This window comes from Ovis aries, chromosome 2, assembly GCF_016772045.2.
Source record: "Ovis aries strain OAR_USU_Benz2616 breed Rambouillet chromosome 2, ARS-UI_Ramb_v3.0, whole genome shotgun sequence".
NCBI lineage: Eukaryota > Metazoa > Chordata > Mammalia > Artiodactyla > Bovidae > Ovis > Ovis aries.
Genome location: NC_056055.1, coordinates 161,318,522 through 161,341,148, shown reverse-complemented (window position 1 = coordinate 161,341,148; position 22,627 = coordinate 161,318,522). Strand labels below are relative to the sequence as shown.

At 39.8% G+C, this 22,627-nt stretch overlaps 1 protein-coding gene across 49 annotated transcripts in view; it reads left to right on the top strand.

The window, feature by feature from the left end:
* Positions 1–22,627, top strand: part of MBD5 (methyl-CpG binding domain protein 5) — a 479,551-nt gene that overhangs the window by 191,150 nt on the left and 265,774 nt on the right. For 6 of the 49 annotated variants that reach the window (XM_060410007.1, XM_060410014.1, XM_060410022.1 and 3 more), the window contains exon 3: positions 22,450–22,609. The exons of the other annotated variants lie outside the window; for them this stretch is intronic. The gene's annotated coding sequence lies outside the window, so the exon portion shown is untranslated. The remainder of the gene's footprint in view (positions 1–22,449; positions 22,610–22,627) is intronic. 49 annotated transcript variants of the gene reach the window in all.

The window sequence follows — 22,627 nt, the reverse complement described above, 5'->3', positions numbered from 1 at the left end:
TTTGTTTGGAGCTTCTTGCTAATTGTATAAATTTGTTTACTTTTACTTTGTATTATGCAGATGTAGCTTAATATCTGTGTATGGACTTGAAATTCTGCAGTGTAGAGTTAGTAGAACTTCCCTCGCTTTATTCCACATTAATGAATTACTCGATGAATTTTAAATAGCTGGCATCTTGTACAATTGTGAAGACATGAAATAAAGGCATTGTACTGTGTTTTTACTTCACCCATTAAGTACTTTAATACCCTTAAATTATAAGACTTCATTTCTTCTAGGTGAAATGTGTGAAGAGAAACAAGTTTGTGATCTTGCTGTATACCTAATTCTTGTTTTGCTTTCTAGCTGTCAGTTAGTTATTTTAACTTGTCTACCAGCATCACTTAACTACTGGTTATTTTTATAGAGTGTTTTGTGTATTTGTCACTTATATGGACTCTTCATTTGCCAGCTTTTCTCTTTAATCATTACTTTACTTAGAAAATTTAAACCAAAACTTTTAATAACAAATCAACTACTTTAATGAAGTATGTCTGTGTGCTTAGTAGCTCAGTCATGTCTGACTCTTTGCGACCCCATCAGGCTCCTCTGTCCATGGGAATTCTTCAGGCCAGAATACTGGAGTGGGTCCCCATGTCCTCTTGTTCATGAAGTATAAAGTTAGTAGAAATAATGTCACCATGTGCCTCTGTTCTGTAAGTTATAGTAAAAGAATTTATTTGAAGCAAATTTTAATTGTGTCTCCAGCAATGTTTCTGCATAAGATTTATTCAACATCTTTTTTGTATTTAATATAGAAAATTTCCAAATGTTATATTTACCTTTGTTATTATTTCTCATTTTCATTAATATTTGTATAAGATGTTACAGTGCCTTCATTTAATTTTCCATGAATGCAGAAGGTTTTTTTATCCCTCCAGGTTTGTTGGGATATAACTAACATATAGTATTGTGTAAGTTTCAAGTGTACAGCATAATGATTTGACTTAGTACATCATGAAATGATTGCCACAATAAGTTTAATAAATATCCATCGCCTTGTATAAATAGAAAGAAATGTTTTTTCACTTGTGATGAGAAAGAACTCTTAGGCTTCACTTTCCTGGCAACTTTTATATATAATATACAGCAGAGTTAATCATGTTACTCATGTTATATTTTACATCCCTAGTATTTATTTATTTTATAAATGGACATTTATCCATTTGCCCTCCTTCGTCCAGTTTCCTCTCTCCCTCTGGTAACCACACATCCGTTCTCTTTTTCTATGAGTCTGGTTGGTTGTTTATTGAAGTATAATTGACCTGCAGCACTAGATTAGTTCCTGGTGACAACTCAGTGATTCCATATTGCTATTCCTTATAAATTTATCACAGTAAATCTAGTTTCTGTCTGTCACCATACAAATATATAGTACATTATTTTTTTTACAAGAACACTTCAAGATTTGTTACTGCTATATTACAGGTGAAAGGCTATTTTACGTAAGGAGGATTACCCTAGGGTATATAATGAGTTAATGATTTAGGGATTCTGATCAGTTGTGTTTTTTTTTTACACTTTTTCCCCCCAAATGTGGTACATTTTTATTGACTGTATTTCCCAAGCTATGTGTTTCATTCCCATGACTCATTTGTTATAAGTGGAAGTTTAGTACCTATTAAATTTCCTCACCTTTATCACTCATTTCCCACCCCACTCTGGCAACCACTTGTTTGTTCTCTGAATCTGTGACTTTGTTTTGTTCTGTTTCTTCACTTATTTTTTTGTTTAGATTCCACATGAAATAATTTGTGTTTCTGTAATTTATTTCACGTAGCATAGGTTGATCCATGTTGTGACGGACAGCCAGCTTTCATCCTACTTTGAGTTCAGTTCAGTTGCTTAGTTGTGTCTGACTCCTTGCAACCCCATGAAATGCAGCACACCAGGCTCCCTGTCCATCATCAACTTCCAGAGCTTGCTCAAACTCATGTCCATCAAGTCAGTGATGCCATCCAACCATCTCATCCTCTGTCATCCCCTTCCCCTCCTGCCTGCAATCTTTCCCAGCATTAGGGTGTTTTCTAATGACTCAGCTCTTCACATCAGGTTGCCAAAGTATTACAGCTTCAGCTTCAGTATCAGTCCTTCCAATAAATATTCAGGGTTGATTTTCTTTAGGATTGACTAATCCTAAGGAATTAGGATTTGTCAAGGGACTCTCAAGAGTCTTCTCCAACACCACAGCTCAAAAGCATCAGTTCTTCAGCACTCAGCTTTCTTTATGGTCCAACTCTCACATCCATACATGACTACTGCAAAAAACGTAACTTTGACTAGATGGACCTTTCTTGGCAAAGTAATGTCTCTGCTTTTTATTATGTTGTCTAGGTTGGCCATACCTTTTCTTCCGAGGAGCAAGCGTCTTTTAGTTTCATGGCTGCAGTCACCATCTGCAGTCATTTTGGAGCCCAAGATAATAAAGTCTTTCACTGTTTCCATTGTTTCCCCATCTATTTGCGGTGAAGTGATGGGACTGCAATGCCATGATCTTAGTTTTTTGACTGTTGAGTTTTAAGCCAGCATTTTCATTCTTGTCTTTCACTTTCATCAAGAGGCTTTTGAGTTCCTCTTCACTTCCTGCCATAAGGGTGGTATCATCTGCATATCTGAGATTTTTGTCTGCATGTCTGAGATATTTCTGTCGGCAGTCTTGATTCCATCTTGTGCTTCATCCAGCCCAGCGTTTCTCATAATGTACTCTGCATAGAAGTTAAATAAGCAGTTAAATAAGCATCATGCAACACATTCCCATGGGCTATCTGTTTTACATTTCGGAATATATGTATGTTTTCATGCTATTCTCTTAATGCGTCCCATCCTCTGCTTTACCCACTGTGTCCATAAGTCTGTTCTCTATGTCCATGCCTCCATCACTGCCCTGAAGATAGGTTCATCAATACCATCTTTCTATATTCCATATATGCATTAATATATGATATTTGTCTTTCTATTTCTGACTGACTTCACTCTGTATAGTGAAGATTCTTCCACCTCCTTAGAACTAGTTCAAATGCATTCCTTTCTATGGCTCAGTAATAGTCCATTGTATATATGTACCACAACTTCTTTATCTCTTCATATGTTAGTGGACATCTAGGTGCTTCCATGTCCTAGCTATTGCCCAGTCTTTAATAGGACTTTGTTTGTTGTTATTGTTGTTGTTGTTAATGAGTTGTATATTTTAGATATTAGCCCTTTATCATATATATTGCTTGCAAATGTTTTCTCCCATTCAGGATGCAGTCTTTTCATTTTGTTGATAATTTTCTCTTCCTGTGTGTAAGTTTTTAGTTTGACATGATCCTGTTTGTTTATTTTTGCCTTTGTTTCCCTTGCCTGAGGAAATGTGTCCCAAAAAATATTACTAAGACTGATGTCAAAGAGCATATTACCTGTATTTTCTTTTGAGAATTTTTATGACTTCAGCTCTTACAGTTAAGCCTTTAGTACATTTTAAGCTTCTTTTTGTATATGGTGTGAGAAAGTACTCTAATTTGATTTTTATGCCTATGGCTGTCCGATTTTCACAGCACCATTTATTGAAGTGGCTGTCTTTCCTCCTTTCTATGTTTTTGCCTCGTTTGTCACATATTAATTGACGATATAAGGATGGGTTCATTCTAGACTTTCTGTTTTGTCGCCATTAATTCCAGTGGAATCCCACTGATCCCAAAAATCTGTGCCAGCACTATTTTGATTACTATACATTTCTAGTGGAGCTTGAAGTCAGGGAGCTTGACACTTCCAGTTTTGTTTGTTTCTTGAGATTGTTTTGGCTATTTGGAGTATTGTATGTTTCGATACAAATTCTAGAATTATTTGTTCTAGTTCTGTGAAAAATGTCATAGGCATTTTTATAGGGATGGCATTGAAACTGTATGATTCAATGAACCTTTAGTAGTATGTCTTAACAATATTATTTCTTCCAGTCCATGAGCATGATATGTCTTTCCATCTGTTTCTGTCATTTTTTTATCCATGTCTTACAGGTTTCCAATTATAGATTTTTCACTTTCTTCGGTTCATTTATAGAATTTAATTATAAACAGTATTGCTTTCTTAATTTCTCTCCTGATAGTTCATTGTTACTCTATAGAAATGCAAGACTTCTGTATATTAATTTTATATCCTGTAATTTTACTGAATTTATTTATTAGTTCTAATTGTTTTTTTCTTGAAGACTAGAAAATTTTCTCTCTAAAATATCATGTTATCTGCAACCAATCACATTTTACTTCTTCCTTTCCAATTTGGATTTTTTTTTCTTTTTCTTGTCTAATTATTGTGCCCAGGTTTTCTAAACTATGTTTAATAAAAGTCACAAGAGTGGCATCCTTTTCTTTTCCTGATCTTACAGGAATGGCTTTCATCTTTCACCATTCAGTATGATGTTAGCTGTAGATCTGTCATGTATTTATGACAAATATTTAATATGTTCAGGTATGTTCCTTCCATACCCACTTTGTTGAGAGTTTCTAATCATAAACTATTTTAATCATAGCCTTTTTAATCAAATTAATGTTAAATTTTGTCAAGAGTGTTTTCTTCATCTATTGAGGTAATCATATGATTCATATACTTCATTTGCACATGTGCTAATGTGGTATATCACATTGACTGATTTGCTGATATTGAATCATTCCTGTGTCCCTGGGATAAATCTCACTTGATATGAATGTATCATCCTTTTAATACATTGTTCAGTTTGTTGATATTTTGTTGAGAATTTTCTATGTTTATTGGTGATATTGGCCTATTAGTTTTATTTTTATGTGCTGTCTTTAGTTTTGGTATCAAGGTGATACTGGATGCATAGAATGCATTTGGAAGTATCCTGAATACATAGGTTTGTTTTCTGTCATCTTCAGAAACTGATGATGGCAACAGAAGTAGTTCATATTGCTCACTTGGGACACTTGATTGTCTGGTATCTATTTTTGTGTTGTTTGAAATTTTTAGTGTCATGTGTTACTTAGTAATAAAAAATATAAAACAAAAACTGCTGTGTGCTGAAGTAAGGCATTAGTTTTTCATTGCTTTTCAGTTTCAGCTAAACTTTTAATGTATATTTTATTTAAGAAGCTTAGGAAATACTATGTGATCATAGTATCTTTATAAGATACATAGTATCTTTACATATTACTTTTTGTTTCCCATACTATCTTTTATTTCAGTATCTTTTTCATTCCGAAGAAAAAAGTAAAGTCATAAATCTGCTAACTTGCACTGTAAGAATTACCCAATTTCTTCATCCTAAATGGGACCTATAGAGAGATTGATTTTATACAAGTCAGTTGCTGCTGCTATATTAGCGTCACACACACACACACACACACACACACACACACACACACACACATATATATATATATATCTGCCTGTCATCTCTGTCACCAGGGTTATGAGTGTGCTATTTATGAAAGAATTCTGAATTCTTTGTTTCTTATACTTCAAACACACCACATTATTTTATACAAACTATTCAAGAGACAGTAGGTTCTATAAAATGATTAGGAAGATCATATTTTGCTAAATTATCTAGAACCAATTATATTTCATACTTTATTAAACTTTTGAGTATTAACTTAACAATCTTAAAAGACCAAACAAACTAAAAAATTTTTAAGACTCTTATGATATACAACATATTAAATATTGGGAACTGCTTGAATTTATATCATTGTCATTTACTAGAATCTATTAATCGTAGTAAAATCAGATTGATTATTTTCTTTGCTGCCAAAGATATAGAACCTCTATACAGTCAGCAAAAACAAGACCTGGAGATGACTGTGACTTAGATCATGAACTCGTTATTGCAAATTTCAGACTTAAATTGAAGGAAGTAGGAAAAGCACTAGCCCATTCAAGTGTGACCTAAATCCCATCCCTACATTATACAGTGGAAGTGCCAAATAGACTCATGGAATTAGATCTGAGGGAAGCCTGAAAATCTATGGACAGAAGTTAGTAATACTGTATAAACACAATGGTCAAAACCATACCCAAGAAAAAGAAATTTAAAAAGGCAGAAATGGTAGTCTTAGGAGGCCTTACAAATAGCTAAGAAAAGAAGGCAAAGGAGAAAAGAAAAGTTATACCCATCTTAATGCAGAATTACTTAGAATAGTAAGGAGAGAAAAGAAAGGCTTCCTATGTGAGCAATGCAAAGAAATAGAGGAAAACAATAGAATGGGAATGACTAGAGATCTCTTCAAGAAAATTAGACATACCAAGGGAACATTCCATGCAAAGATGGGCACAATAAAGGACAGAAAAGGTAAAGACCTAACAGATGTAGAAGATATTAAGAAGAGGTGGCAAGAATACACAGAAGAACTATAAAAAGAATTCTTCAAGACCCAGATAACCATGATGATCTGTTCACTCACCTAGAGCCAGACAACCTGGAGGGCGAAGTCAAGTGGGCCTTAAGGAGCATCACTGCAAACAAAGCTAGTGGAGGTGATGGAATTCCAGCTGAACTATTTCAAATCCTAAAAGATAATGCTGTGAAAGTGCTGCTCAAATATGGCAGCAAATTTGGAAAACTCAGCAGTGGACACAGGATTGGAAAAGGTCGGATTTTCATTCCAATCCCAAAGAATATTCCAACTACTGCACAATTGAACTTATCTCACAGGCTGGCAAGGTAATGCTCAAAATCCTCCAAGCTAAGCTTCAGTAGCCAGTGAACTGGTAACTTCCAGATGTACAAGCTGGATTTACGAAAGACAGAGGAACCAGAGATCGAATTACCAACATCGGTGGATCATACAGAAAGCAAGAGAATTCCAAAACACAACTACTTCTGCTTCATTGACTATGCTAAAGCCTTTGACAGTGTGGATCACAGCAAACTGTGGAAAATTCTTAAAGAGATGGAAATACCAGACCACCTGACCTGCCTCCTGAGAAACCTGTATGCAGGTCAAGTTGGAACTGCATACAGTTAGAACTGGACATGAAACAACATTCAAAACTGGGAAAGGCGTACTTCAAAGCTGTATATTCTCACCATGTTTAATTTACCTTCTATGCAGAGTACATCATGTGAAATGTCAGGTTGGATGAAGACAAGATGGATTCAAGATTGCTGAGAGAAATATCAGTAACCTTTGATATGCAAAAGACACTGCCCTTATAGCAAAAAGCAAGCAAAGAGGTGCTAAAGAGCCTCTTGATAAAGTTGAAAGAGAAGAGTAAAAAAGCTGGCTTAAAACTCAGCCGTCAAAAAATTAATATCATGGCATCCAGTCCTGTCACTTCATGGTAAATAGATAGGGAAACAATGAAAAAAGTGACAGACTTTATTTTCTTGGGCTCCACAATTACTGTCGACAGTGACTGCAGCCATGAAATTAAGACGCTTGCTCGTTGGAAGAAAAGGTATGACCAACCTAGTTCAGTTCAGTCCCTCGGTCGTGTCTGACTCTTTGCGACCCCATGAACCACAGCATGCCAGGCCTCCCTCTCCATCACCAACTCCCGGAGTCCACCCAAACCCATGTCCATTGAGTCAGTGATGCCATCCAACCATCTCATCCTTCTCCTCCTGCCCTCAATCTTTCCCAGCATCAGGGTCTTCTCAAATGAGTCTGTTCTTTGCATCAGGTGGCCAAATATTGGAGTTTCAGCTTCAACATCAGTCCTTCCAGTGAACACCCAGGATTGATCTCCTTTAAGATAGACTAGTTGGATCTCCTTGCAGTCCAAGGGACTCTCAAGAGTCTTCTCCAACACCACGGTTCAGAAAGCATCAATTTTTCTGCACTCAGCTTTCTTTTAAACCATACCCTTGACTAGATGGACCTTTGTTGGCAAAGTAATGTCTCTGCATTTTAATATGCTGTCTAGGTTGGTCATAACTTTCCTTCCAAGGAATAAGTGTCTTTTAACTTCATGGCTGCAATCACTGTCTGCAGTGATTTTGGAGCCCAGAAAAATAAAGTAAGCCACTGTTTCCACTGTTTCCCAATCTATTTGCCATGTAGTGGGACCAGATGCCATGATCTTAGTTTTCAGAATGTTGAGCTTTAAGCCAACATTTTCACTCTCCTCTTTCACTTTCATCAAGAGGCTCTTTGGTTCTTCTTCACTTTCTGCCCTAAGGGTGGTGTCACCTGCATATCTGAGGTTATTGATATTTCTCCCAGCAATCTTGATTCCAGCTTGTGCTTCTTCCAGCCCAGCGATTCTCATGATGTATTCTGCATATAAGTTAAATAAGTAGGGTGACAATATACAGCCTTGATGTACTCCTTTTTTTATCTGGAACCAGTCAGTCTGTTGTTCCATGTCCATTTCTAACTGTTGCTTCCTGACCAACCTAGACAGTATATTAAAGCACAGAGACAGTACTTTGCCGACAAAGGTCCAGCTAACAAAGCTTTGTTTTTTCCAATAGTCATGTATAGATATGAGAGTTGAACGGTAAAGAAGGCTGAGTGCCAAAGAACTGATGCTTTTGAACTGTGGTATTGGAGAAGACTCTTGAGAGTCCCGTGGATAGCAAGTAGATCAAACCAGTTAATCCTAAAGGAAATCAGTCCTGAATATTCATTGGAAGGGCTGATGCTGAAGCTGAATCTCCAGTACTTTGGCCACCTGATGCGAACAGCCGACTCCCTGGAAAAGACCCTGATGCTGGGAAAGATTGAAGGCAGGAGTGGAAGGGGAGGAATGAGGATGAGATGGTTGAATGGTATCACCAACTCTATGGGCATGAGTTTTAGCAAACTCAAGCAGGTGGTGAAGGACAGGGAAGCCTGTGTGCCTCAGTCTGTGCAGTCGCCAAGAGTGAGACACGACTGGACGACTTAATTGAACTGAGCAATCATATTAAGTTATGCTTAGAAATTTACCTATTTTACGTACATTGTTCGATATGAATAAAACACAGGCATTATTTTAAAAATATATAACTAAATATTGCTAATTTGGTAAGAATTATATCCTGGATCAATATCAGTTAGTTCAGTTCAGTCGCTCAGTCATGTCCGACTCTTTGCGACCCCATGAACCGCAGCAAACAAGGCCTCCCTGTCCATCACCAACTCCTGGAGTTTACCCAAACTCATGTCCATTGACTCAGTGATGCCATCCAACCATCTCATCCTCTGTCGTCGCCTTCTCCCCCTGCCCTCAAACTTTCCCAGCATCAGGGTCTTTTCCAGTGAGTCAGCTCTTCGCATCATGTGGCAACAATATTGGAGTTTCAGCTTCAGCATCAGTCCTTCCAATGAGCACCCAGGACTGATCTCCTTTAGGATGGACTGGTTGGATTTCCTTGCAGTCCAGGGTACTCTCAATAGTCTTCTCCAACACCACAGTTAAAAAGCATCAATTCTTCAGCTCTCAGCTTGCTGTGTTGTCCAACTCTCACATCCATACGTGACTACTGGAAAAACCTTAGCCTTGATAGACTGACCTTTGTTGGCAAATTAATGTCTCTGCTTTTGAATATGCTGTCTAGTTCAGTCACAGCTTTCCTTCCAAGGAATAAGAGTCTTTTAATTTCATGGCTGCAATCACTGTCTGCAGTGATTTTTGAGCCCAAAATAGTAAAGTCAGCCACTGTTTCCACTGTTACCCCATCTATTTCCCATGGAGTTATGGGACCGGATGCCATGATCTTAGTTTTCTGAATGTTGAAGTTTAAGCCAACTTTTTCACTCTCCTCTTTCACTTTCATCAAGAGGCTTTTTAGTTCTTCCTCACTTTCTGCCATAAGGGTGGTGTCATCTGTGTATCTGAAGTTATTGATATTTCTCCCAGCAATCTTTATTCCAGCTTCTGCTTCTTCCATCCCAGCATTTCTCATGATGTACTCCTGCATAGAAGTTAAATAAGCAGGGTGTCAATATGCAGCCTTGACGTACCCCTTTTCCTATTTGGAACCAGTCTGTTGTTCCATGTCCAGTTCTGACTGTTGCTTCCTGGCCTGCGTACAGGTTTCTCAAGAGACAGGTCAGGTGGTCTGATATTCCCATCTCTTTCAGAATAACAAGAGTTTATTTGATCCACACAGTCAAAGGCTCTGGCATAGTCAATAAAGCAGAAATAGATGTTTTTCTGGAACTCTCTTGCTTTTTCGATAATCCAGCGAATGTTGGCAATTTGATCTCTGGTTCCTCTGCCTTTTCTAAAACCAGCTTGAACATGTGGAAGTACATCGCTCACATATTGCTGAAGCCTGACTTGGAGAATTTTGAGCATTGCTTGACTAGCGTGTGAGATGAGTGCAATTGTGCTGCAGTTGAGCTTTCTTTGGCATTGCCTTTCTTTGGGATTGGAATGAAAACTGACCTTTTCCAGTCCTGTGGCCACTGCTGGGTTTTACAGATTTGCTGGCATATTGAGTGCAGCACTTCACAGCATCATCTTTTAGGATCAGTCTATTTGCTGTGAATATTAAAGTGTTTCTTGATAGATGTATATAAAGTTTTATTGTTACAAAATTTAGTATATATATAAATTTTCATGTGGTGGTCTTGTTTGATCACTATGGTGCATCTCACTCTTTGGGACCTTGTGGGCTTCAGCACATCAGGCTGCAGTATCTCACATCAGTTTAGTTCGGTTCAGTCGCTCAGTTGTGTCCGACTCTTTGCAACCCCATGAATCGCAGCACGCCAGGCCTCCCTGTCCATCACCAACTCCTGGAGTTCACTCAGACTCACATCCTTCGAGTCAGTTCTGTCATCCAGCCATCTCATCGTCTGTCGTCTCCCCCTCTTCTCCTGCCCCCAATCCCTCCCTGCATCAGAGTCTTTTCCAATGAGTCAACTCTTCGCATGAGGTGGCCAAAGTACTGGAGTTTCAGCTTTAGCATCATTCCTTCCAAAGAAATCCCAGGGCTGATCTCCTTCAGAATGGACTGGTTGGATCTCCTTGCAGTCCAAGGGACTCTCAAGAATCTTCTCCAATATCACAGTTCAAAAGCATCAATTCTTCAGCACTCAGCCTTCTTCACAGTCCAACTCTCACATCCATACATGATCACTGGAAAAACCATAGCCTTGACTAGACAGACCTTAGTTGGCAAAGTAATGTCTCTGCTTTTGAATATGCTATCTTGGTTGGTCATAACTTTTCTTCCAAGGAGTAAGCGTCTTTTAATTTCATGGCTGTAGTCACCATCTGCAGTGATTTTGGAGCCCCCCAAAATAACGTCTGACACTGTTTCCACTGTTTCCCCATCTATTTCCCATGAAGTGATGGGACCGGATGCCATGATCTTTGTTTTCTGAATGTTGAGCTTTAGGCCACTTTTTTCACTCTCCACTTTCACTTTCATCAAGAGGCTTTTAGCTCCTCTTCACTTTCTGCCATAAGGGTGGTGTCATCTGCATATCTGAGGTTATTGATATTTCTCCTGGCAATCTTGATTCCAGCTTGTGTTTCTTCCAACCCAGCGTTTCTCATGATGTGTCTCCCATAGTTTGTTCAAATTCACATCTATTGAGTTGGTGAAGCTACCTAACCACATCATCCTCTGCCTCGTCCTTCTCTTTTGTCTTCAATCTTTCCCAGCATCTGGGTCTTTTCCAGTGAGTCAGCTCTTTGTGTCAGGTGACTATAGTACTAGAACTTGAGCTTTATTATCAGTCCTTCCAATGAATATACAGGATTGATTAACTTTAGGATTGACTTGTTTTATCTCCTTGCAGGTCAGTGGATTCTCAAGGGTCTTCTCCACTTCCACTATTTGAAAACATCAGTTCTTCACTACTCAATTTCCTTTTTGTCCATCTCTCACATTTGTACATGAAACCATAGCTTTGACTATATGGACCTTTGCTGGCAAAGTAATGTCTCTGCTTTTTATTATGCTATCTAGGTTCATCATTGCTTTCCTTCCAAGGAGCAAGCCTCTTTTAATTTCATGTCCACAGTCATGTTGCAGTCACTGTCCACAGTGATTTTGAAGCCCACGAGAATAAAATCTATCACTGTTTCCACTGTTACTCTTCTATTTGCCATGAAATGATGGGACCGGATATCATGATGCTAGTTTTTCCAATGTTGAGTTCTAATCCAGCTTTTCAATCTTCTCTTTCACCCCCATCAAGAGGCTTTTTAGTTCATCTTCACTTTCTGCCATTAGAATGGTATCCTCTGCATATCTGAGGTTGTTGATCTTTCTCCCAGCAATCTTGATTCCACCTTGTGATTCATCCAGCCTGACATTTCACACGATGTACTCTAGTTATAAGTTAAGTAAGAAGGGTCACAAAAGCAGCCTTTCCATACTCCTTTCCCAATTTTGAAACAATCAGTTTCTCCCTGTAAGGTTCTGCCTTTTGTTTCTTGATCCACATATAGGTTTCTCAGGAGACAAACAAGGTGATCTGGTATTCCCATTTCTTTAAGAATATTCACAGTTTTGATTCACGCAATCATAAGGCTTCCTGTAATCAGTGAAGCAGTAGATGTTTTTCTTAATCCCCTTGCTTTCTCTATGATCCAGTGAGTGAGTGCAATTTGATCTGATTCTTCTACCTTTTCTAAACCAAACTTGTACATCTGGAGAATTTTGGTTCATGTACTCTGAAGCTTAGCTTGAAGGATTTTAAGCATAACCTTACTAGCATGCCAAATGAGTGCAGTTATACAGTAGTTTGAACATTCTTTGGCATTGCCCTTATTTGAGACTGGACTGAGAACTGACCTTTTCCAGTATGGTGGAGTTGTCCACTGCTGGGTTGTCCAAATTTGTTAACTGAGTACAGCACTTTAACAGCATAATCTTTTAGGATTTTAAATAGTTCAGCTGAAATTTTATTACCTCCACTAGTTTTGTTTGCATTAATTCTTCCTAAGGCCCCCTTGACTTTGCACTCCAGGATATCTGGCTGTTGGTGAGTTGACCATACTGTCATGGTTATCCAGGTCATTAAGACCTTTTCTGTATAGTTCTTCTTTGTTCTGGCCTCCTCTTCCTAATCTCTTCTGCTTCTGTGTTAGGTCCTTACTGTTTATGTCCTTTATCATGGCCATCCTTGCATGAAATGTTCCTTTGATATCTCCAGTATTCTTGAAGATCTCTCTCGTCTTTCCCATGCTACTGTTTCCTCTTTTTTTTTCTCTTTTTGCATTGTTTATTTATTTAAGAAAGGTCTCCTAGCTATTCTCTGGAACTCTGCTTGGGTATGTCTTTCCCTTTCTCCTTTGCCTTTTGCTTCTCTTCTTTCCTCAGCTATTTGTAAAGCCTCCTCAGACAACCACTTTGCCTTCTTGGATTTCTTTTTTGGTAGGGTGGTTTTGGCCACCACCTCCTCTACAATGTTATGAACCTCTGTCCTTAGTTCTTCAATCACTCAGATCTAAGCCCTTGACTCCGTTCATCACCTCTAGTATATTATCATACAGGGTTTGATTTAGGTCATACCTGAATGGCCTAGTGGTTTTCCCTACTTTCTTTAATTTGATTCTAGATTGTACAATAAGGAGCTGATGACTTGAGCCTCAGTCAGCTCCAGGTCTTTTTCCTGACTATTTAGAGCTTCTCCATCTTTAACTGCAAAGAATACAATCAGTCTGATTTCAATATTGACCATTTGGTGATATCCATGTGTAATGTCATCTCTTGTGTTTTTGGGAAAGGGTGTTTACTATGACCAACATGTTCTTTTGAAAAAACTCTATAAGACTTTGCCTTGCTTCATTTTGTACTACAAGGCCAAACTTGCCTATTTTCTCTTGACTTCCTCCGTTTGCATTCCTTTGATGAAAAGGCCGTCCTTTTTCATTTATCTCTAGAAGATCTTGGAGATCTTCATAGAACCCCATAAACTTCAGCTTCTTCGACAATCTTGGTTGGGGTCACAGACTTGAATTACTGTGATGTATAATGGTTTGCTTTGGAGACAAACCAAGATCATTCTGTCGTTTTTGAAACTGCAACCAAGTACTGCGCTTAGGACTCTCTTGTTGACTATGAGAGCATTTCTTCTAAGCAGTTCTTCCCCACAGTAATAGATATAATGGTCATCTGAATTAAATTGGTCTAATCCCATCCAAATTGGAAGTGGTCAAACGGAAGATAGCATGAGTGAACATCAACATATTCAGTTCAGTTAGGTTCAGTCGCTCAGTCGTGTCTGACTCTTTGCAACCCCATGAATCATAGCACGCCAGGCCTCCCTATCCATCACCATCTCCTGGAGTTCACTCAGACTCATGTCCATCGAGTCAGTGATGCCGTCCAGCCATCTAATCCTCGGTTGTCCCCTTCTCCTCCTGCCCCCAATCCCTCCCAGCATCAGTCTTTTCCAGTGAGTCAACTCTTCGCATGAGGTGTCCAAAGTACTGGAGCTTCAGCTTTAGCATCATTCCTTCCAAAGAAATCCCAGGGCTGATCTCCTTCAGAATGGACTGGTTGGATCTCCTTGCAGTCCAAGGGACTCTCAAGAGTCTTCTCCAACACCACAGTTCAAAAGCATCAATTCTTCAGCGCTCAGCCTTCTTCACAGTCCAACTCTCACATCCATACATGACCACAGGAAAAACCATAGCCTTGACTAGACGGACCTTAGTCGGCAAAGTAATGTCTCTGCTTTTGAATATGCTGTCTAGGTTGGTCGTAACTTTTCTCCGAGGAGTAAGCGTCTTTTAACTTAATGGCTGCAGTCACCATCTGCAGTGATTCTGGAGCCCAAAAAAAATAAAGTCTGACACTGTTTCCACTGTTTCCCCATCCATTTTGCATGAAGTGATGAGATCGGATGCCATGATCTTAGTTTTCAAAATGTTGAGCTTTAAGCCAACCTTTTCGCTGTCGTCTTTCACTTTCATCAAGAGGCTTTTTAGTTCCTCTTCATTTTCTGCCATAAGGGTGGTGTCATCTGCATATCTAAGGTTATTGATATTTCTCCTGGCAATCTTGATTCCAGCTTGTGTTTCTTCCAGTCCAGCGTTTCTCATGATGTACTCTGCATATAAGTTAAATAAGCAGGGTGACAATATACAGCCTTGACATACTCCTTTTCCTATTTGGAACCAGTCTGTTGTTCCATGTCCAGTTCTAACTGCTGATTCCTGACTGGCATGCAGATTTCTCAAGAGGCAGGTTAGGTGGTCTGGTATTCCCATCTCTTTCATCAATATTTTAGAAATCAGGGAACTAAAATGGACTGGAATGGATAAACTTAACTCAGATGACCATTATATCTACTATTGTGAGCAAGAATCCGTTAGAAGAAGTGGAGCAGCCATCACAGTTAAATAAAGAGTCCGAAATGCTGTCGTTGGATGCAAGCTCAAAAAGAACGGAATCATCTCTATTCATTTCCAAGGAATATCACAGTAACCCAATTCTGTGCCCCAACCAGTAATGCTGAAGAAGCTGAAGTTGAACAGTTATATGAAGACCTACAAGACATTCTAGAAATAACACCCAAAAAAGATGTCCTTTTCATTATAGAGGACTGGAATGCAAAAGTAGGAAGATAAGAAGTACCTGGAGTAACAGGCAAGTTTAGCCTTGGAGTACAGAAGGAAGAGAGTAAAGGCTAATAGAGTTTCGCCAAGTGAACGCACTGATCATGGCAACCCTCTTCCAACAACACAAGAGAGGATTCTACACTTGGACATCACCAGATGGTCAATACTGAAATCAGATTGATTATATTCTTTACAGCCAAAGATGGAGAAGCTCTATACATTCAGCAAAAGAATAAGACTGGGAGTTGACTGTGCTCAGATCGTGAATTCCTCATAGCCAAATTCAGACTTAAATTGAAGAAACTAGGGAATACCACTAGACTGTTCGATATGAGCTAAATCAAATCTCTTACGATTATGCAGTGAAAGTGAGAAATAGATTTAAGGGATCAGATCTGCTAGAGTGCCTAAAAAACTATGGACAAAGGTTCATGACATTTTACAGGAGGCAGGGATCAAGACCATCCACAAGAAAAAGAAACAAAAAAGCAAAATGGTTGTCTGAGGAGGCCTTATAAATAGCTGTGAAGAGAAGCTAAAGGCAAAGGAGAAAAGGAATGATATACCCATTTGAATGCAGAGTTCCAAAGTATAGCAAGGAGAGATGAGAAAGCCTTCTTCAGCAATCAATGCAAAGAAATAGAGGAAAACAGTAGAATGGGAAGACTAGAGATCTCTTCAAGAAAATTAGAAACATCAAGGGAACATTTCATGCAGAGATGCGCACAATAAAGGACAGAAATGATATGGACCTAACAGTCAAAAGATATTAAGAAGAGGTGGCAAGAATACACAAAAGAACTATACAAAAAAGATTTTCACTACCCAGATAATCATGATAGTGTGATTACTCACCTAGAGCAAAACATCCTGGAATGCGAAGTCAAGTGGGCCTTAGGAAGCATTACTATGAGCAAAGCTAGTGGAGGTGATGGAATGCCAGTTGAACTACTTCAAATCCTAAAAGCTGATGCTGTGAAGTTCTGCACTCAATATGCTAGCAAATCGGAAAACTCAGCAGTGGCCACAGAACTGGAAAAGGTCAGTTTTCATTCCAGTCCCAAAGAAAGACAATGCCAAAGAATGCTCAAGCTACTGCACAGTTGCCTTCATCTCACACGCTAGCCAAGTCATGCTCAAAATTCTCCAAGCCAGGCTCAACATATGTGAACCGTGAACTCTCCGATGTTCAAGCTGGATTTAGAACAGGCAGAGGAACCAGAGATCAAATTATCAATATTCATTGGATCATTGAAAAAGCAAGAGAGTTCCAGAAAAACATCTGCTTCTGATTGAGTATGCCAACTCCTTTGACTGTGTGGATTACAAGAAACTGAAAAATTCTTTAAGAGATGGGAATACCAGATCATCTGACCAGCATCTTGAGAAATCCGTATGCAGGTCAGGAAGCAACAATTAGAACTGGACATGGAACAACAGACTGGTACCAAATAGGAAAAGGAGTACGCCAAGGCTGTATATTGTCACCCTGCTTATTTAACTTCTATGCAGAGTACATCATGAGAAACGCTGGGCTGGAAGAAGCAGAAGCTGGAATAAAGATTGCTGGGAGAAATATCAGTAAACAGAGATATGCAGATGAAACCACTCTTACGGCAGGAAGCAAAGAAGAAATAAAGAGCCTCTTGGTGAAAGTGAAATAGGAGAGTGAAAAAGTTGGCTTAAAACTCGACATTCAGACAACACACATCATGGCATCCGGTCCCATCACTTCATGGCAAATAGATGGGAAAATAATGGATACAGTGAGAGACTTTATTTTCTTGAGCTCCAGAATCACTCCAGATGTTGACTGAAGCCATGAAAGTAAAAGATCCTTCCTCCTTGGAAGAAAAGCGATGACCAACCTAGACTACATATTAAAAAGCAGAGACATTACTTTGCCAACAAAGGTCATCTAGTCAAAGTTATGGTTTTTCCAGTAGTCATGTATGGATGTGAGAGTTGGACTATAAAGAAAGCTGAGCACTGAAGAATTGATGCTTTTGAACTGTGGTGTTGGAGAAGACTCTTGAGAGTCCCTTGGACTGCGAGGAGATCCAACCAGTCCATCCTAAAGGAAATCAGTCCTGAAATCCTTTGGAAGGACTGATGCTGAACTGAAACTCCAATACTCTGGCCACCCGATGCAAAGAACTGACTCATTGGAGAAGACCCTGATGCTGAGAAAGATTGAAGGTGGGAGGAGAGGGGAACAACAGAGGAGAGAATGTTAGATGGCATCACCAATTCAACAAATGTGAGTTCGAGTAAACTCCGGGAGTTGGTGATGGACAGGGAGGCCTGGCATGCTGCAATTCATGGGGTCGCAAAGAGTCGGACCCAACTGAGCAACTGAACTTACTGACTGACAGGATTCATAGAATTTTTATGTTCCTCATTAATTGTTGTCATTGTTGTTGTTTACTTCCTAAGTCATGTCTGACCCTTTTATGACCACATGGACTGTAGCCCGCCTGGCTTCTTCTGTCCATGTGGTTTTCCAGACAAGGATACTGGAGTGGATTGCTATCCTAGGGGATCTTCCTCACCCAGGAATCAAATCTGCATCTCCTGCATTGGCAGGCAGGTTCTTTACCACTGAGCCACCAGGAAAGCTCCCTCAGTAATTGTTGTTGTTGTTGTTATTGTTCAATCACTAAGTTGTATCCAGCTCTTTGCGACCCTGTGGTCTGCAGCACACCCGGTTTCCTTGTCCTTCACTATCTCTCAAGAGTTTGCTCAGATTCATATCCATTACATCTGTGATGCCATCCAACCATTCATCTTCCGTCGCCCCCTTCCCCTCCTTCCCTCAGTCTTTCCCTGAATGGGGGCCTTTTTCCGATGAGTTGGCTCTTCACATCAGGTGGCCAAAGTGTTGGAGCTTCAGCTTCAGCATCAGTCCTTCCAGTGAATATTCAACATTGATTTCTTTTCAGATTGACTGGTTTGATCTCCTTGTAGTCCATGGGTCTCTCAAGAGTCTTCTCTAACACCACAGTTAAAAAGCATCAATTCTTCGGTGCTCAGCGTTCGTTCTGGGCCAGCTTTCACATCCATACATGACCACTATAGAAACCGTAACTTTAACTATATGGAAATTTGTCAGCAAAGTGTTATCCCTGCTTTTTCAATACACTGTCTAAGTTTGTCATAGCTTTTCTTCCAAGAAGCAAGCGTCTCTTAACTGCATGGCTGCAGTCAGTATCCGCAGTGATTTTAGAGCCCAAGAAAATAAAATCTGTCACTGTTTCCACACTGTTTTTACTCATTGATTGTATGTCACCAGAAGTTTCTTTGTGCTTGCTGTCTTAAACCAACAATCTATGAGACAGCAAATTTGAAAATGTAGGACTAGTAGTTAAACAATTTAAACCTCTATAATAATCACAAACAGCATGGGGCAAAGGAGGTCATCCAAGTGATCAGCTGCCAGAGTGGCTAAGATACAAGCATGCTTCTCAGGTCCCTAGTATAGTTATTGACTCATATGTTTCAGGTGCTCTCATCATTCCATTAATTCCAATAACTATACAGTTATTAATTTCTTAAAGTTGTAAACATGTTATTACTGCCTCTAAAATTATGATCTTCATGGAAAATTATGTGACCTTCTAGATTAGGGATCAGCAAACTCTGTTAAAGGCCAGATAGTAAACATTATAGACTTGGCTGAGCAGCACGTCCTCAACTGCTATTGGGGCATTTTGAAAGCAGTGACAGCTGATACATGAATAAATGAGCACTTTGTTTCTGCTTTATTTATGGACACTGAAATTTAAATTCCATATAATTTTCAGGTGTTGTGAATTTTTATTGTAGTGATGCTTTTTGAAATGTTTAAAATATAAATACTATTCTTGATTGGGGGTGGGGCATGGGGGCATAGAAAAATAGGTGGCAAACCAGATTTGCTCACTGGCTGAAATTTGCCAGCCTCTGCTCTATGTTAAATCTACTGGTAAAGAAAATCAGCTCTAGTATTACATTGTCAAATTCCTCTACTACCAATTCTCTCAGGCTGTACCAAAGTGATTTGAGCTTATGCCTGATGACAAAAGATGTTTCACTTGTTCCCAGCAGCTTCTGTGTGACCCCAATAATGTTGCTTCTTTGTCCCACTTCACAATTCAGTTCAGTTCAGTCACTCAGTTGTGTCCGACTCTTTGCAACCCCATGAATCTCAGCACGCCAGGCCTCTCTGTCTATCACCAACTCCTGGAGTTCACTCAGATTCACGTCCATCGAGTCAGTGATGCCATCCAGCCATCACATCCTCTGTCGTCCCCTTCTCCTCCTGCCCCCAATCCCTCCCAGCATCAGAGTCTTTTCCAATGAGTCAACTCTTGGCACGAGGTGGCCAAAGTACTGGAGTTACAGCTTTAGCATCATTCCTTCCTAAAGAATACCCAGGACTGATCTCCTTTAGAATGGACTGGTTGGATCTCCTTGCAGTCCAAGGGACTCTCAAGAGTCTTCTCCAACACCACAGTTCAAAAGCATCAATTCTTCAGTGCTTAGCCTTCTTCACAGTCCAGCTCTCACATCCATACATTACCACTGGAAAAACCATAGCCTTGACTAGATGGACCTTTGCTGGCAAAGTAATGTCTCTGCTTTTGAATATGCTATCTAGGTTGGTCATAACTTTCCTTCCAAGGAGTAAGCGTCTTTTAATTTCATGGCTGTAGTCACCATCTGCAGTGATTTTGGAGCCCCCCAAAATAAAGTCTGACACTGTTTCCACTGTTTCCCCATCTATTTGCCATGAAGTGATGGGACTGGATGCCATGATCTTTGTTTTCTGAATGTTGAGCTTTAAGCCAACTTTTTCACTCTCCTCTTTCACTTTCATCAAGAGGCTTTTTAGTTCCTCTTCACTTTCTGCCATAAGGATGGTGTCATCTGCATATCTGAGGTTATTGATATTTCTCCTGGCAATCTTGATTCCAGCTTGTGTTTCTTCCAGTCCAGCATTTTTCATGATGTACTCTGCATATAAGTTAAATAAGCAGGGTGACAATGTACAGCCTTGATGTACTCCTTTTCCTGTTTGGCACCAGTCTGTTGTTCCATGTCCAGTTCTAAGTGTTGCTTCCTGACCTGCATATAGGTTTCTCAAGAGGTAGGTCAGGTGGTTTGGTATTCCCATCTCTCTCAGAATTTTCCACAGTTTATTGTGATCCACAGAGTCAAAAGCTTTGTCATAGTCAATAAAGCAGAAATAGATGTTTTTCTGGAACTCTCTTGCTTTTTCCATGATCCAGTGGATGTTGGCAATTTGATCTCTGGTTCCTCTGCCTTTACTAAAACCAGCTTGAACATCAGGAAGTTCACGGTTCATGTATTGCTAAAGCCTGGCTTGGAGAATTTTGAGCATTAGTTTACTAGCTTGTGAGATGAGTGCAATTGTGCAGTAGTTTGAGCATTCTTTGGCATTGCCTTTCTTTGGGATTGGAATGAAAACTGACCTTTTCCAGTCCTGTGGCCACTGCTGAGTTTTCCAAATTTGCTGGCATATTGAGTGCAGCACTTTCACAGCACCATCTTTCAGGATTTGAAATAGCTCAACTGGAATGCCATCCACTAGCTTTGTTCGTAGTGATGCTTCCTAAGGCCCTCTTGACTTCACATTCCAGGATGTCTGGCTCTAGATGAGTGATCACACCATCGTGATTATCTGGGTCGTGAAGATCTTTTTGCACAGTTCTTCTGTGTATTCTTGCCACCTCTTCCAAATATTTTCTGCTTCTGTTAGGTCCATACCATTTCTGTCCTTTATTGAGCCCATCTTTGCATAAAATGTTCCCTTGGTATCTCTAATTTTCTTGAAGAGATCTCTAGTCTTTCCCATTCTGTTGTTTTCCTCTATTTCTTTGCATTGATTGCTGAAGAAGGCTTTCTTATCTCTTCTTGGTATTCTCTGGAATTCTGCATTCAGATGTTTATATCTTTCCCTTTCTCCTTTGGTTTTCGCTTCTCTTTTCACAGCTGTTTGTAAGGCCTCCCCAGACAGCCATTTTGCTTTTTTGCATTTCTTTTCCATCCGGTCCCACTTTACAAGTACCTCACAAAAGTAAATAAAAGGAAATGTCAACACTGCCCACTGTGAAACTAATTGTCTTTTGTTAAGATGATGTTCAGTTTAGTTGCTCAGTCTCATCCGACTCTTTGCGACCCCATGGACTGCAGCACGCCAGGCTTCCCTGTCTGTCTCCTGGAGCCTACTCAAACTCATGTCCATCACTTCGGTGATACCATCCAACCATTTCATCCTCTGTTGTCTCCTTCTCATCCCGCCTTCAATCTTTCCCAGCATCGGGGTCTTTTCCATTGAGTCGGTTCTTCACATCAGGTGGCCAAAGTATTGGAGCTTCAGCATCAGTCCTTCCAATGAATATTCAGGACTGATTTACTTTAGGATGGACTGGTTGGATCTCCTTGCAGTCCAAGGGACTCTCAAGAGTCTTCCCCAACACCATAGTTCAGAAACATCAATAATGGAAACAAAAGCTAGGAAACTTGGAAACCAGGCTGTAGTTGCTTCTTGTTGTTTAGTCACTAAGTCACATCTAGCTCCTTTGTGACCCCATGGACGATAGCCCACCAGGCTTCTCTGTGCAAGAGATTTTCCAGGCAAGAATACTGGAGTGGGTTGCTGTTCTCATCTCCAGGGGATCTCGCTGACCCAGGGATTGAACCTGTGTCTCCTGCATAGACAGACGGATTTGTTACCACCAAACCACCAGAGATGCCCCTCCTGCTTGGTTCTGTGATGTGTGCAAAGCTGAGTCACTCAGTCATGTCTGAGTCTTTGTGACCCCATGGACTGTAGCCCACCAGGCTCCTCTGTCCATGGGTTTTTCCAGGCAAGAATACTGGAGTAGGTATGCATTCCCTTCTCCAAAGGATCTTCCCAACCCAAGGATTGAACCCAGATCTCCTGTTTTGCAGGCAGATTCTTTACTGTATGAGCCACCAGGGAAGCCCATGGTTGGTTCTACCACTCACAAAGTTCTGAAGTTTCTCAACCTTCTGAGGCTCCATTTTCTTTCCTGCTCCTCTGTAAGAAGTATTGAGAGGCTCCATTGTGGTGGTCAATATGAAATCACCGGTAAAGTAAAAAGTGTAT